A 16,381-nucleotide genomic window follows, 5' to 3' on the forward strand; every position below is an offset into this window, starting at 1 on the left:
TATGACAGATCGTTTAAGTATGGAAAGTATCTATTACCCCAATTGATACTTCAATTTCCACAGCGGTTTATAGCAGCTGTTTAATCACAGGAAATAACAAAATCAAGGTTTAAATGATGTAATAGATATTTTCAATATTTAAGCTGTGTTGGTTGCCATAAGGTTAATTTCTGTCCGGTTACTCGTTTTATTAGCTGGGAGTATTTTATGCATGCCTCTCATATTGGTGAGATTTGCTCCAGCGCTCTTGATGTGGCTCGCTCCCAAGTATATCACCATTAAAATGTTAAATTTTAACCTGCTATTTTTAGCAGGCGTGCGGGAAACCCGGTGGAAGGCAGCGGGGTCCTGCTTTAAATATTCAGATCGGGCTGCATGAAGAAGCCGTTGTGGCTTCACCAACAGGCCAAGCTGGCGGCAAACTGATCCAGGGCAAGAGGAGGCCCTGAGAAGAAAGTTATTTACATTTTGTTTTGGTTTTCTTGTGGGCCAGGACATGGAGGAGGTTTCCCGCCCTCCACAAACCACGATGTCCTCCTCCACCCCCTCTTCCACCCGTCCTATGCACTTACCTGACTGCTGGGGTCTGTTCCATTGGGTCCCTCGCGGCGGCCTTCTGCCACCTGAAATTCCGCTCCTGGCTGTCGGCCAGCTTGGGCTTCCTGCCGGGTTTGGGTAGAAACTGACAGCCAATCTCCCGGACCTCAGGCTGCGGGGTCCGGACGGTTTTCCACCTGCCTCAGTCTCTGCCCCCGCGACTCCTGCTGGGAGTTAAAATCCAGGCATTTTTGTGACATAATACGATTCCTTGTAAATACTGTGGAGAAAAAAGGTGACTGGCAAGTGTTAGACTGGCAAAGTTCAGCGTTGATGAGTGATGAGAATGACTGGGTAAAACTCTATGCCTGGGATCAGGAATTGTGGATAACTGGGAGTGAGAAGTGCATTTAGCGAATGGAACTTCATGGGACTGTATATAACAGGAGGAAATGGGAAGTGATTTAGTGTATGGAATTCTATAGTTGGAATATTATCAGGGCCTAATTTTATTGATTTCTATCAGTGGTATTTTTCACTTACAAAAATAAAAGAAAACCTCCCAAAGGTACATTTAACCCCTGATCATCTCATGCGAGTCTTGATTTCAGACTGAAATACAGCATCATTGTGCATGCTTTGTTTTTGATTTCTACAGTGAAGTTTAGGAACAGTTTTATGTCAGGGTATGAATTTGCTATATTTTTGTGGTGGATGAAAATGAATAATTTGATGCAGCCTCAAAATGTGTTACTAGTGTATACTCAGAGAGAGAGAGAGAGAGAGAGAGAGGGAGACTGTATACTTTGACAAGCATTCTGTGCTAGGAATAAATGCAGTGGGTTGCACGGCCTGTTAGTTTGTGTGATGAGGAGTCTGTCTGAGTGCTCAACTCCATACAAGAAGGCTGTGAATTCAAGCTGCAAGACAACTTGCTTGCTTCAGTTGGGTGAGTTTTGGCAGTTAGTGGACAGGTTACACTGCACTTGTTGGCTGGTCAGAGTGTCACCGATAGTAGCTATAGAGAGGTCCGTGGTACAGACTGTTCTGTTTTCTTAGTTGAATGAGGAGTCCAGGTACCAGGTGATACTACCAGGAAGGGAGGATTACAAATACTACAATAAAATGTTTGTTATTGGAGGTTGCTGCCATTCGGGAAATCTTAATTACTGTCCTGGTTAACAACTGTTGTAACCTTGAGGCATGTTTCCCTCTCCTGATCACTATCCAGTGATCCTGCTGGAAAGCACATGTGGGGATGTCGGGTGACGGGAGGATGATGTTTAGCTGCAATGCCTGCTATTGTTGAATAGCCTGCCAACAGGCACAGTCTAGCATCAAACTTGAAGAAAAATCACTTGGTTGAGAGCGGCTGGTGCTGATTAAACCTTCAGAAGAAAATGAAAACCAAATTTAGTAGTCGTATTCCATTGCAAATGTTTTAAGTAATTATAGCTTTGAGTTCTAAGACACCAGACAAGCAATAAATAACTTATAGTATGTAACAGGTTCTGGTGGAGGGGAACAAATAAAGTTTTCCAGAGAGTAGCTGTTAATATGATACTCGTATGTTACTTGTGGCTGAATACTGGAAAGCTCTTGATCCTGAACATGCAGCTTAGTGAAGGTGCCCAGGAGTGGAATAGCAGAAAGTTGCTGAAAGCCTTGAAGTAGTATTGCCAATGAATCTCAACTGATGCTACACAACAAAATTACTTTTTTTCAAAACATTTTTAAAATCTGCCTGCCTGGCTCTCTGTCTATCTGTCCGCCTGTCCATCCGCCTGTCTGTCACTCTCTATCGAGAGAAGATTAACTCAACCGTGAAAAACAGGCGGCCAGGAGTTACAAATTGGGTGGAAGATACCTCGGCTGCCCCATTGACACCTAAAGCCTACTTGATGCCACATTCATCTGGGTCTATAAATGTACAAGCAGCCTTCCCACCTGAAACAGGCGTAAGGCTACTTTACTATGCAAATCGAGGTCCTACCCCAGTTGTTGGACCCTGATGCAAAATTCAGATACAAATGGGCAGAGCTTGTACCAATCTTGAGCGGCCTAACTAGTAGTCCTTAATGGGACTGCTGGAGGCCATTCAAAAAGCGGGCACAAAACTATTTCAAAGTTATGCTTTTGTGGAGCCAGAACGAGTAGGAGTGCTTCTTCTTCTCCTCAAAAATGCAGTAGGCCACTGCCAGACCAGGCTCACTCCCCCATCGGCTTCACTTCTCGCCCCTAGGACCCACCGGTGGGCCGACTAGGCAACAGAGCCAGTCAGACCCCAACTGGTGAGTTGTACCAGGATGCCCGTTTGGTGCCCGCAGCTCGTCGCTTCCATTCAAATAAGGCCAGGTACTGAATTTTGCTCAGGCGTCAGGTTAGCAAGGAGTGGCTTATGGAGCAATCGCTCTGCCAACTCTGGGCGCAAGTTCAATTTCTCCCCCAAAATATATATAGTGTGTATATATAAATAAAAAAGAAAGATAGAACCTGCATTTATATAGCGTCTTTCACGACCTCATCATTTTTGAAGTGTGGTCACTGTTGTAATGTAGGGAAACAAGGTAGCCAATTTGTGCACAGCAAGGCCTCACAAACAGCAATGAGATAAATGACCAATTAAACTGTTAAGATGTTGGTTGAGGGATAAATGTTGGCAGGGACACTGGGAGAATTTCCCTGTTCTTCTTTAAACAGCGCCATTGGATCTTTTACGTCCATCTGAGAGGGCAGATGGAACATCGGTTTAACGCCTCATCCAAAAGATGGCACCTCTGACAGTGCTGCGCTGGAGTGTCAGCCTAGATAATGTGCTCAAGACCCTGGAGTGGGGCTTGAAAAAGGGCAAACCACTTGCAATTTTCAGGGACAAATGGGCAGAGTGTGTGCCTCAAAGTTTGTGCTGCTCAGTCTAGCATCAAACTTGAAGAAAAGTCACTTGGTTGGGGAAATGGAGGGTGGCTGGGGTGAATGAAACCTTCAGGAGAAAATGCACAAAAATTTTTAGTAGTCGTATTCCATTGCAAATGTTTCAAGTAATTATAGCCCTGAGTTCCAAGACACCAGACAAGCAATAAAGAACTTCTAGAGTGCCATTGGCTGCATTTCGGGAGCTCACGGTTGTAGCACAGCACATAACCCAATATTAAAGCATCTATGGTTCTTGCGCTGAGGTCAAAAGCCTGAGGTAGTGACTTGTGTAATTGTACTTCAGCACAAGTGCTGGCTGCTCTCTGGTACCTTACATAAGTGGCCATTCATCATCTGCATGCTGCACAGTGAACGTCAGTAACTTGCCTAATGGGGGAAGGGCCTCATCGACCCTCACTTGAGCTACCAGAGGTCATCACAAAATTCTCTACAATTAGCAAGTAGAGATCTCATTAAGAGAGGAAAGATTCTGGATTATTAGCTCTGTTTTGCTAATGTTAGCAAAAACAAATGTGAGTATATGCATTACATTCACTGGATAATAAAGAATGCAGTATTTCTGACAATAATGTGAGAAATACCAGCCTGGCAAGTGTGAGATTCAACGCAGCTAAGTGATTCAGACGGTAGTGTGTGAGGCACATACCATGACCAGACCCTCGACTCAATGTCCTCCCTGAACCCCAGGCAAAACAAATGCAACAATGATATTTTTAATTACCATGGAATGCAGAGTCCAGCATCATCTGGCATACGAGCAAGCAAATACGAATACAATTTAGCCAAAGGCGTGATAAATTCAAAATAAAATTAGTTTTAATTTCCATAACATTTGGGTTGGTTTATAAAAATCATACTGCATGTGCTGTAGTTTTTGGGTATATATATAACTGCAAAGACAACTGAGCTGTGCCCCTGGCTAATGTAGCAATGGTGTCACGATGATTAGCAGTGACCTTGGCTGGTATGGCAGTGATGTTGGGGGCAGCTGCACCCTTGTTTAATGTAGCATTGATGCAGAAAGAGGGCATGCCGAAGGTGGGCATTGCCCCGGTTAGGCTAATGTGGGGGTGATTTAGGAACCATCAGAGTAGTGTGCTGTGCATCAAAGATTAGGGAAGTTTTAGTGCTGCTTAGTTAACTTTCAGTTTATGTAAACAGGAAATCCAGTCAGCAAGATCAAGGACTTGTATCAGGGCCACCAATCGAGCAGCCAGGCTCAGCGGAGTCCCATCAGTAACACCAGCAAGATTTGGTTCCAACAAAATGGAAAAAAAATCTACATAAGGAGAACTGTCGAAAGCGCTGGGGAACAGATCACTATCTGTGTGTTTTTCTCAGAATAATATGCACCCTTAGGCCAGGTTGGTTCTAAAAATATAAACATATGGTACTAAATGCAACCAACAGTGTTGTGAATCAACAGACTTATACATGGGTTTTGCTGTGTGTAAAGTTAGAGAAATTTTGTTTATTAAACCAATGTCTGTTTAAGTGAATTTTCTTTAACTTTGCATGGAGGAAAATATATCCCTTGGTCTGCTGGGGTTAAGAAGAAGTGTTTGATTCAATTTGGCCCACTAAAATGGCAGTTAATGCTATTATTTTTCTTTTGAATTCAACGTGCACTAGAAATCCAAAGTGTATCAACAACAACTTGCATTTATATAGCGCCTTTAACATAGTAAAACGTCCCAAGGTGCTTCACAGGGGCGATTATCAAACAAAATTTGACACTGAGTCACATAAAGAGATATTAGGACAGGTGACCAAAAGCTTGGACCAAGAGGTAGGTTTTAAGGAGCATCTTAAAGGAGGAGAGAGAGGTGGAGAGGCAGAGAGGTTTAGGGAGGGAATTCCAGAGCTTAAGGCCTAGGCAGCTCAAGGCACGGCCGCCAATGGTGGAGCGATTAAAATCGGGGATGCACAAGAGGCAAGAATTGAAGGAGTGCAGAGATCTCGGAGGGTTGTAGGGCTGGAGGAGTTTACAGAGATAGGGAGGGGCAAGGCCATGGAGAGATTTGTAAACAAGGATGAGAATTTTAAAATCGAGACGTTCCCAGACCAGGAGCCAATGTAGGTCAGTGAGCACAGAGGTGATGGGAGAACGGGACTTGGTGCGAGTTAGGCTACGGGCAGCAGAGTTTTGGATGAGCAAGATTCATTTAGGTTCACATAAATCTGATGTAAACATTTACCTAGAGGGTCCTACGTTAGTAACCTCCTCTAACCCTACAATCCTCCAAAAACTTTGCATTCCTCCAATTCTGGCCTCTTCCGCATCCCTGACTTCCCTCGCTCCACCATTGGTGGCCGTGCCTTCAGCCGTCTAGGCCCTAAGCTCTGGAATTCCCTCCCTAAACCTCTCTGCCTCTCCACCTCTCTCTTTTAAGATGCTCCTTAAAACCTACCTCTTTGACCACCTGATCTAATCATCTTAGTATCATAGTAAGTACAGCACAAGAGGAGGCCATTCGGCGCATCATGCCTGTGCTGGCTCATTAAAAGTGCTATCCAATTAGTCCCATTCCCCTGCTTTCTCCCCATAGCCCTGTAAATTTTTTCCCTTCAAGTATTTATCTAATTCCCTTTTGAAAGTTACTGTTGATTCTGCTTCCACCACCCTTTCAGGCGGTGCATTCCAGGTCATTACAACTCGCTGCCAAAAAATTGTTTCCACATGTCGCCTCTCACTCTTTTGCCGATCACCTTAAATCTGTGTCCTCTGGTTGCCGACCCTTCTGCCACTGGAAACAGTTTCTCCTTATTTACCCTATCAAAACCATTCATGATTTTGAACACGTCTATCAAATGTCCGCTTAACCTTCTCTGTTCTAAGGAGAACAACCCAGCTTCTACAGCCTCTCCACACAACTGAAGTCGCTCACCCCTGGTTCCATTCTAGTAAATCTCGTCCGCACCCTCTCTAAGGCCTTGACATCCTTTCTAAAGTGTCGTGCCCAGAATTGAACACAGTAATCCAGCTGAGGTCCAGCCAGTGTTTTATAAAGGTGTAGCATAACTTCCTTGCTTTTGTATTCTATGCTTCTATTAATAAAGCCCAGAAACCCATCTGCTTTTTTAACAGCCAACATCCCCTTTAGAATTGTACCATTTAGTTTATATTGCCTCTCCTCATTCTTCCTACCAAAATGTATCACAACACACTTCTCTGCGTTAAATTTCATTTGCCATATGTCTGCCCATTTCACCAGTCTGTCTAAGTCCTCCTGAAGTCTGTTACTATCCTCCACATTGTTGCTATATTTCCAAGTTTCGTATCATCTGCACACTTTGAAATTATACCCTCTATACCCAAGTCCAGGTTATTAATATATATCAAAAAGAGCAGTGGTCCTAATACCGACCCCTGGGGAATACCATTCTAAACTTCCCTCCAGTCTGAAAAACAACTGTTCACCACTACTCCCTGCTTTCTGTCCCTTATCCAATTTTATATCCATGCTGCCACTGTTCCTTTAATCCCATGGGTTTTAATTTTGCTAACAAGTATGTGGTACTTTATCAAATGCCTTTTGAAAGTTCATGTACACAACATCAGCCGCACTACCCTCATCAACCCTCTCCATTACTTCATCAAAGAACTCAATCAAGTTAGTCAAACAGGATTTTCCTTGCTGACTTTCATTTATTAGCCCATTTTTTCCAAGTGGCAATTAATTTTGTCCCGGATTATTGTCTCTCAAAGTTTCCCCACCACCGATGTTAGGCTGACTGGCTTGTAATTGCCGAGTTTTATCCCTCTCCCCTTTTTTGAACAGGGGGTGTAACATTTGCAATCCTCCAGTCGTCCGGCACCATCCCATATCTAAGGAGAATTGGAAGATTGTGGCCAGAGCCTCCACAATTTCTACCCTTACTTCTCTCGTAACCTAGGATGCATCCCATCTGGGCCGGGAGACTTTTCTACTTTGAGTACTGCCAATCTTTTAAGTACCTCCTCTTTATCTATTTTTATCCTATCCAATATCGCTATTACCTCCTTCTTTACTGCTACAATGGCAGCATCCTCTTCTCCAATGAAGATGGATGCGAAGTATTCATTTAGTACGTCAGCCATGCCCCTCTGTCTCCAAAAGAAGATCTCCTTTTTTTCCCTAATTGGTCCCAGCCTTCCTTTGACTACCCTTTTACTATTTATATGTTTATAACTGCCCTTTTACTACTTATATGTTTGTATCTCCTTACTTGGCTCAGTGGCAGTACTTGTTTGATTATGCTCCTGTGAAGCGTCTTGGGACGTTTTACTACGTTAAAGGCCCTATATAAATGCAAGTTGTCGTTATTAAGTTCAAATTTGTTTCTGACTAAAGGGTGAAATTCCATTCTTAATCAAATAACAGGAGAATGCCTGTTTTCCCATAATTAATAATCTGCAAATTAAACCACAGGACCACACAGCTTTGAAATGTGGGATTTCTGCAAATTTGATTGTGTTAGCAGCTCTTCAATGACAGAAAAAAACAGGCATCTCTTTTTTTGTTATGATTAATTTCTTGCTTCGGTTGGCCGTGAAACCTGCCCATATGACATATGTGGACAGAGATAAAAAGAAAAAACTCAAATGATGGACATCTGAAATAAAAACAAAAAATTCTGCAGTAGGTTCTGATGAAGGGTCCCACCTGAAATGCTCGCCTATCATTTTCTTGCCGGTCCTGTCTGACTTGTCCATTTCCAGTATTTCGTGTTTTTATTTCTACTGTCTTTTGTGTCTAAGTATAGTACCAAAACTACAACACTCCTAAGCTGTAGGTGTCATCCCCTAATAATAAATTAGTGATTCCAACACAAATCTGTATGGCACAGCTCATGCCAGTCCTAATGATGTCCATTGCAGACATGTGTCACTGTATATGCAAGGCTGGTTTCAAGCTATATTTATGCCCATCCTGATCTATAGTATTTTACAGAATGTAGCTGCCAAAAACAGCTCCTTGTTATGAGTTATTTTTTACCAACTAGTTATTTTGGTTAATCACTCACTTGAAATTTTAAAAAATATACATTGAACTTGTTTTCAGAACTTAAGTATTCATTTGATGGACACCTATACCTTGACCTTCACTGCCCATTTTATATGAGCACGTATGAATTCTCTGCGAGAAAATCGTGAAATCGCGCAGCGCTCATTGTTACCAGTTTTAATATTTAAATTAGCACTTCGTGTGAGAGCACTTTAAGAAATCCCCGTCTGATTTCCCAGCCCCCCACTCGCATGTTCTACAGTGGAACAAAGCCCATTAGCGGGAAAATAGGCCCCATATTTCTATCACTGCACGTGCCAGCTCATCCTATAAAGGGAAATCAAAAGTAAAAAGTTCACACAAAGAAGGGAAATCTGTAATCAGAGAAAGGAAGATCTGAAAAGAGTCAGAAGAAACCAGACCATTTACAGTGTGTCCAAAAGGGGGACATTAAAATCAGCTCCCTTTGAGCTTTGGGTGTGTTTGTTTCAAGAGGCCCATTTATTAATTGACGTGAGCACAACTCTGTGACCATTGTCGTTGTTCTTATTTATTCTATGACTGGAATATTTTGACCACAAGATTTATTTCTTTATTGTCCTCTTCTTTAGTTCCCCTTGTGCCACGCACCATTTGTCTATTAACACAACGGTCAGCCGCCCTGACCATTAGCCTGAGTCTAAGTTGTTCTTGATTTGGATCCTGGAAGGCCAACAAAAACAACTGGGGATTACTCAGCCCCCAATTTCTGCTTCCCTCCCTCCTTATGGAGGAGACCTCAGATTTGGCTTTTCTCCTATATCAAGGTGAGACTGGGCATTTATCACAAAAGGAATTTTGGAGAATTTCTCTATCCTATTGCTCTATGACACAGCATCAACAATATATTGGTACCCCTTACCACTCCAACTTCATTTTAGAAATGTATTCTAGCACATTTATATTGTGCTTTGTATATCAACATTTTATAATCCATTTGAATTGTAGAACTGCTTCCATTAGAAGCATGTGTCTCAAATTTGCTTCTTTTAAATTGCAAACCTGATTCAGATTAACTATGGCATCATATAGTACAGCTCAGCACATTCATGTACAGTTACTGAAAAGGCTCATTTACAATCTTATGTTTCTTGCCTTTGACCTTCCCTGATATTGGGGAAGGTACACACAGGCCAGCAGTGTGAAAATGCATTTCTGCCCTATCTAGGATATCTCACAAGGTCCTGAGTCTCTGCAGACATGTGTGCCACCTCTTACATATCACAGGGCTATCTATAAAGGCACTGCTGTAATATCAGTGGGTTTTAGAAATGCTTTAGACTTCTGAAGTAAGGTAATGCCTGTACATAGAAATGCTTCTGGCCTTTGAAGGGTCAATACACAGCTGTTAATAATAGCAGAGGATTATTTACCTTTGGTTACATCAGCTGGAATGTCAGATTCAATTGCAGATAGTGAATTCAGGCACTAATTGTGTGAGACAGGTATCCTAATCCTGATGTTCTGTTCCGAGATAGCTGATAAAGCAGCTTTCTTCTTTATCACAGTGAATTTTCAAGTAATATCAGATACAGTAATCTCACAGGCTACTAAAATCCCACTCCATTGTAGTCAATACAGATAATAGCTAAAGATGTTGCAAGGATTGAAAAAGAATACATCACCATTGTATTTCCTTATTCTTGAGCAGATTAAATAGGCAAACAATTCCTTGAAAAGAAAATACAATGGTGATGCATCCTCAATGGCTCAGCACCATTTTGCATGGTTTGGAGCTATACACACCAGAAAGCCCCAGTGTGTCCACTTAGCTAATGTCAGCAGAACAGTGTTGGAGGTCACTACAATTTTCCCCAAACTTCCACGTGAGGGAGGGGGGTGGGGGAACTAAGATTTGCACTCCTTATTGTTGTACCTTCTTGAAAATGCATATGTGTTGACTTTGGGTAAAAACAAGGTGAGGTTTGGCTGCAGTGCCTTCATGATTGGCCTTCAGTGTCTAGGCTCACGCAAGAAGAATGGTCACTTGGATGAAGTACTGAAGGGCTGCTGACACCCATAGAATCATGTTGTAGCTTGAGAGGGAGGGTCTGAAGGTAGGCACAAAATGCCAAGTTCCGCAGGAAGCTTTGGCCCTGAATTTCCTTGGGCCCTAGACTGAAGTCCTGGTACAAAAACAGCAGCAGCGGATCAGCGGGCCCCAGAAATTAGGTGGGACTGAGAAACTCTGGTCTCCGCCCAGATGATGTAACTGGTAGAATAGATAAGGGAGAACCAGTGCATGTGGTTTATTTGGATTTTCAGAAGGCCTTTGATAAAGTCCCACATAAGAGGTTAGTGTGCAAAATTAAAGCACATGAAATTGGGGGTAATATACTGGCATGGCTTGAAAATTGGTTAACAGACAGGAAACAGAGAGTAGGAATAAATGGGCCTTTTTCGGGGTGGCAGGCAGTGACTAGTGGGGTACAGCAGGGATCAGTGCTTGGGCCCCAGCTATTCACAATATATATCAATGATTTGGATGAGGGAACCAAATGTAATATTTCCAAGTTTGCTGACGACACAAAACTAAGTGGGATCGTGAGTTGTGAGGAGGATGCAAAGAGGCTTCAAGGCAATTTAGACAAGTTGAGTGAGTGGGCAAATACATAGCAGATGCAGTATAATGTGGAAAAATGTGAAGTTATCCACTTCGGAAGGAAAAACAGAAAGGCAGAGTATTATTTAAATGGTGATAGATTGGGAAATGTTGATGTACAAAGGGACCTGGGTGTCCTTGTACACCAGTCACTGAAAGCAAACATGCAGGTGCAGCAAGCAGTTAGGAAGGCAAATGGTATGTTGGCCTTCATTGCAAGAGGATTTGAGTACAGGAGCAAGGATGTCTTATTGCAGTTATACAGGGCCTTAGTGAGAGCACACCTGGAGTATTGTGTGCAGTTTTCGTCTCCTTACCTAAGAAAGGATATACTTGTTATAGAGGGAGTGCAGCAAAGGTTCACCAGACTGATTCCTGGGATGGCAGGACTGTCGTATGAGGAGAGATTGAGTCGACTCGGCCTGTATTCACTTGAGTTTAGAAGAATGAGAGCGGATCTCATTGAAACACATAAAGTTCTGACAGGGCTAGACAGACTGGATGCAGGGAGGATGTTTCCCCTGGCTGGGGGGGGTTCAGAACGAGGGGTCACAGTCTCAGGATACCTGGAAGCACATTTAGGACTGAGATGAGGAGAAATTTCTTCACTCAGAGGATGGTGAACCTGTGGAATTCTCTACCACAGAAGGCTGTGGAGGCCAAGTCACTGAATATATTTAAGAAGGAGCTAGATAGATTTCTAGACACAAAAGGCATCAAGGGGTATGGGGAGAGAGCGGGAATATGGTATTGAGATAGAGGATCAGCCATGATCATATTGAATGGCGGAGCAGGCTCAAAGGGCCGAATGGCCTACTCCTGCTCCTATTTGCTATGTATCTATGTTTCTATGATGTCTCCTTGGGATTTCCCACATGGGCAGTTGCAGGGCAGGCGATAGTTCCATCCACCGCACATCAGGAAGGAGGCAGAGCTAACAGGCTATTGAATTACTGCTGCTTCCACCTCCATTGCTCTGAGCAAGGCACCGGCACCCAAATCCATGGAGAAGCAGAGGTAGGACTGACAGGATATGTCCAAGCCTAGGTCTAGGCCTGAAACACTTCTAAAGATGGTGGCAGCAGCAATCAAATCAGCTCTTTTATAAAGAGGGCCAATTTCTGCACTCTTCAGTCAGTTGCAATGGCGTATCCTCCCAAAGGCACTTTGTATTTCCCCCTTCCAGGGGGTGCCTAAAATGCACCCATTATGACAAAGGCACTGGTCTGATTTATTTAAATTAAGTGTTGATGCCCCTGATGCTGGAGACTTTGGCAGGATCAGGAACAGGATCAGGAGCACAGGTCATCGGCGGAATGGGATTCCTGCTCCAGTGCTGTAAATGTGGTGCAGTAGGATTGAGGAATTTCGGCCCCTATATATACAGACACTGTATATATTCGGCCCCTATATATACAATTGTAAACAATTTTACAACACCAAGTTATAGTCCAGCAATTTTATTTTAAATTCACAAGCTTTCGGAGGCTTCCTCCTTCGTCAGGTGAACGATGTGAAAATGAAATCCTCGAAATGAAATCGCATTTATAATTCACAGAACAATGCTTGGTGAGTACAGACAGTTTTTTCAACTGCCCGTTGCCAAGGCAATCAGTGTGCAGACAGACAGGTGTTACCTGCCAGGTCTCACAGAATATACAAATCACCAAAAAAAAACAACAAACAAAAAAAAACAGAGATAGAGAGGTAGAAACATAGAAAAGACAGCAACTGACCCGTTATATTAAAAACAGATAACATTTGTTCGCTGGTGGGGTTACGTGTAGCGTGACATGAACCCAAGATCCCGGTTGAGGCCGTCCTCATGGGTGCGGAACTTGGCTATCAATTTCTGCTCGACGATTTTGCGTTGTCGTGTGTCTCGAAGGCCGCCTTGGAGTACGCTTACCCGAAGGTCGGTGGATGAATGTCCATGACTGCTGAAGTGTTCCCCGACTGGGAGGGAACCCTCCTGTTTGGCGATTGTTGCGCGGTGTCCGTTCATCCATTGTCGCAGCGTCTGCATGGTCTCGCCAATGTACCATGCTCTGGGGCATCCTTTCCTGCAACGTATGAGGTAGACAACGTTGGCCGAGTCACAGGAGTATGAACCATGCACCTGGTGGGTGGTGTCCTCTCGTGTGATGGTGGTATCTGTGTCGATGATCTGGCATGTCTTGCAGAGGTTACCGTGGCAGGGTTGTGTGGTGTCGTGGACGCTGTTCTCTTGAAAGCTAGGTAATTTGCTGCGAACGATGGTCTGTTTGAGGTTGGGTGGCTGTTTAAAGGCGAGTAGTGGAGGTGTGGGGATGGCCATAGCGAGCTGTTTGTCCTCATTGATGACATGTTGAAGGCTGCGGAGAACATGGCGTAGTTTCTCCGCTCCGGGGAAGTACTGGACGACAAAGGGTACTCTGTTGGTTGCGTCCCGTGTTAGTCTCCTGAGGAGGTCTATGCGATTTTTCGCTGTGGCCCGTCGGAACTGTCGATCGATGAGTCGAGCGTCATATCCCGTTCTTACTAGGGCGTCTTTCAGCGTCTGTAGGTGTCCATCGCGTTCCTCCTCGTCTGAGCAGACCCTGTGTATTCGCAGGGCCTGTCCATAGGGGATGGCCTCTTTGACGTGGTTAGGGTGGAAGCTGGAAAAGTGGAGCATCGTGAGGTTGTCTGTGGGCTTGCGGTAGAGTGAGGTGCTGAGGTGCCCGTCTTTGATGGAGATTCGTGTGTCCAAGAAAGAAACTGATTCTGAGGAGTAGTCCATGGTGAGTTTGATGGTGGGATGGAACTTGTTGATGTTATCACATATATACAGACACTGTATATATTCGGCCCCTATATATACAGACACTGTATATATTCGGCCCCTATATATACAGACACTGTATATATTCGGCCCCTATATATACAGACACTGTATATATTCGGCCCCTATATATATACAGACACTGCCTTTAGGATCAGTCAATTATAAAAATCATTTGAGATTTCAGATGTTTTCAGTGAGATTGTGAAAAGAACACAAAGTCTGTGAGACTTAGAACACCTGGGCACCAACTTTTATTGAAAATATTTAAATATTGTTGTTGTATAAACTCTTCCATCAAGGCATCCAACTAAATTTTGAAAGAAATAGGATTGATGAGATATCTGTGGAAGTAGTTTTACATCTGTTTGAATGTCCAGGCTGTTATGAGCAGTGCCTAATGAGACACTGGCCAATTTAATGTGAAATGCACCAAACTGAATTCTTTTGAGGGGCCAGTGTAGCAAGCGGAAGCTGTATAAACATTGGCAGCTGATTCATAGCAAACAACAGATTTAATAGATCAGGTCAGCACACAAAGGTCAACGAGTCAGAATCTATTCCCATGCATTGCATTTTAATTGCTTTCAATGAGCCATTTGTAACTTCTAATGCATATAAAGGCTCATTCACCAAGCTTTCACAGCATTTCAGCTTTGTGTGTAAGGATCTAACTTTACTTGAATGCAGTTGTATTACACGTAATACCTGATTAACTATCTCATCTGCAAAACAAAGTAAAACCAGTCATGTAAAGCTTACTTCATGGGCTGCTAATGAATTGCGCTGGAATTGACCCTGTAAAGGAATGTTCTGGTTCTCTGGTTGGTTGAAACATATATCCTCGAATAGGTGAGTGGGCAATATATCATAGTCAAGCTTTCTCATTTCTTTTCAGCACTGAAGGCACTGGAATCTTTGCTGTCTATTTCTGTTCATCTTAGCTGATGCTTGGATGAGTTTTGTGAATCCTTGGCCAGAGCTGCTGGGAGGGCAGCTGAAGGTGGTGTGACATTTTACCTGAAAGTCTCATTCCCAGTCCCTCCCAATAGGTGGTGTAATAGAAGAGCCCATATCTTGCTCACTTGGCACTCCCAAATGAAGCACTGCTCCATCTATTTGTCCTTACTACAGATTAGGCTTTCTGTTAGCTCAATATACTGTTGTAGATGCAGCCTGGCATATGTTGATGTTGCATTGGTTGAACCTCCTTGTGAATTTATTCCTGCTTGTAGTGCAATGATGCTAATGAAAAAGACTGAAAGTGAGAACATTCACATAGTTTTGAGGATGTCAGCAGGACACAAAAATAGGAGAGTTAGTATATGGTGGTAGGTCACAGATCAGCCATGATCGCATTGAATGGCGGAGCAGGCTCGAGGGGCTAAATGGCCTACTCCTGTTCCTATGTTCCTAGAGCCTGATGAGATATTATAAGGGATAGTTTAAAAAATTTTACATTCTGCTGAAAAGCAGGTTAAGAACAGTAGGCATTCCCAGCCTGGGCACGAAACAATGGGAGCATTTAACTGTTATGTCAGTAACACGGAGCCTCCCGCATCATTATCCAGGGTTTTCACCCTGGATTCGCCACAGAAGAGGGGAGCTCAGAGAAAGCGGGTGTTATTGGTTGCACCAGCCCCATCAAATGGGATGATCTGTAAAGGGTCTGCCATTAACCTCTTTGGATCTGCAGAGAGATAGGTTTTCAATTTAGTTAAGACAATAAAGAAAAATAGCTGGGCTTGAGGCTACCTGGCTGCTGTTTCTAGAAGGATTGGTACAGGCCTTTCAGTCTGCAGCAACAATCAACTACCCTCTCCTCATCTGAGATGATGGACTGGGGTGGACAAATGTAAGGAATCTTACAACACCAGGTTATAGTCCAACAGTTTTATTTGAAAATCACAAGCTTTCGGAGCTTACCTCCATCGTCAGGTGAGTGAGTGAAGGGTTCTAAGATCTCATAGCATATATTAGCCTGGGAGACGATCACGGCAATCAAAGGTGTCATTGGTGTTCAGACAGGTTAGCCACGGGAAACATTACATCCCAGTATACTGAATACGCAATGGGTCAGATTACAAAGCCAGAGAGAGAAAGAGACCCGAAAGGCAGAGAGAGAGAGAGAATGTCCAGTTGTATTAAAAACAGATAACTTTTTTTTCCGCTGGTGGGGTTACGTGTAGCGTGACATGAACCCAAGATCCCGTCTGCATGGAGACACTGCGACAACGGATGAACGAACGCCGCGCAACAATCGCCAGACAGGAGGGTTCCCTCCCAGTCGGGGAACACTTCAGCAGTCAAGGACATTTAGCCACCGATCTTCGGGTAAGCGTTCTCCAAGGCGGCCTTCGAGACACACGACAACGCAAAATCGTCGTGCAGAAATTGATAGCCAAGTTCCGCACCTATGAGGACAGCCTCAACCAGGATCTTGGGTTCATGTCACGCTACACGTAACCCCACCAGCGG

At 43.6% G+C, this 16,381-nt stretch overlaps 1 protein-coding gene across 4 annotated transcripts in view; it reads left to right on the top strand.

Moving 5' to 3' along the window:
* Positions 1 to 16,381, top strand: part of pdzd2 (PDZ domain containing 2) — a 365,301-nt gene that overhangs the window by 53,211 nt on the left and 295,709 nt on the right. The gene's annotated exons all lie outside the window — the stretch shown is intronic.

The sequence above is a fragment of the Heptranchias perlo genome, chromosome 1 (assembly GCF_035084215.1).
Source record: "Heptranchias perlo isolate sHepPer1 chromosome 1, sHepPer1.hap1, whole genome shotgun sequence".
NCBI classification, from domain to species: domain Eukaryota; kingdom Metazoa; phylum Chordata; class Chondrichthyes; order Hexanchiformes; family Hexanchidae; genus Heptranchias; species Heptranchias perlo.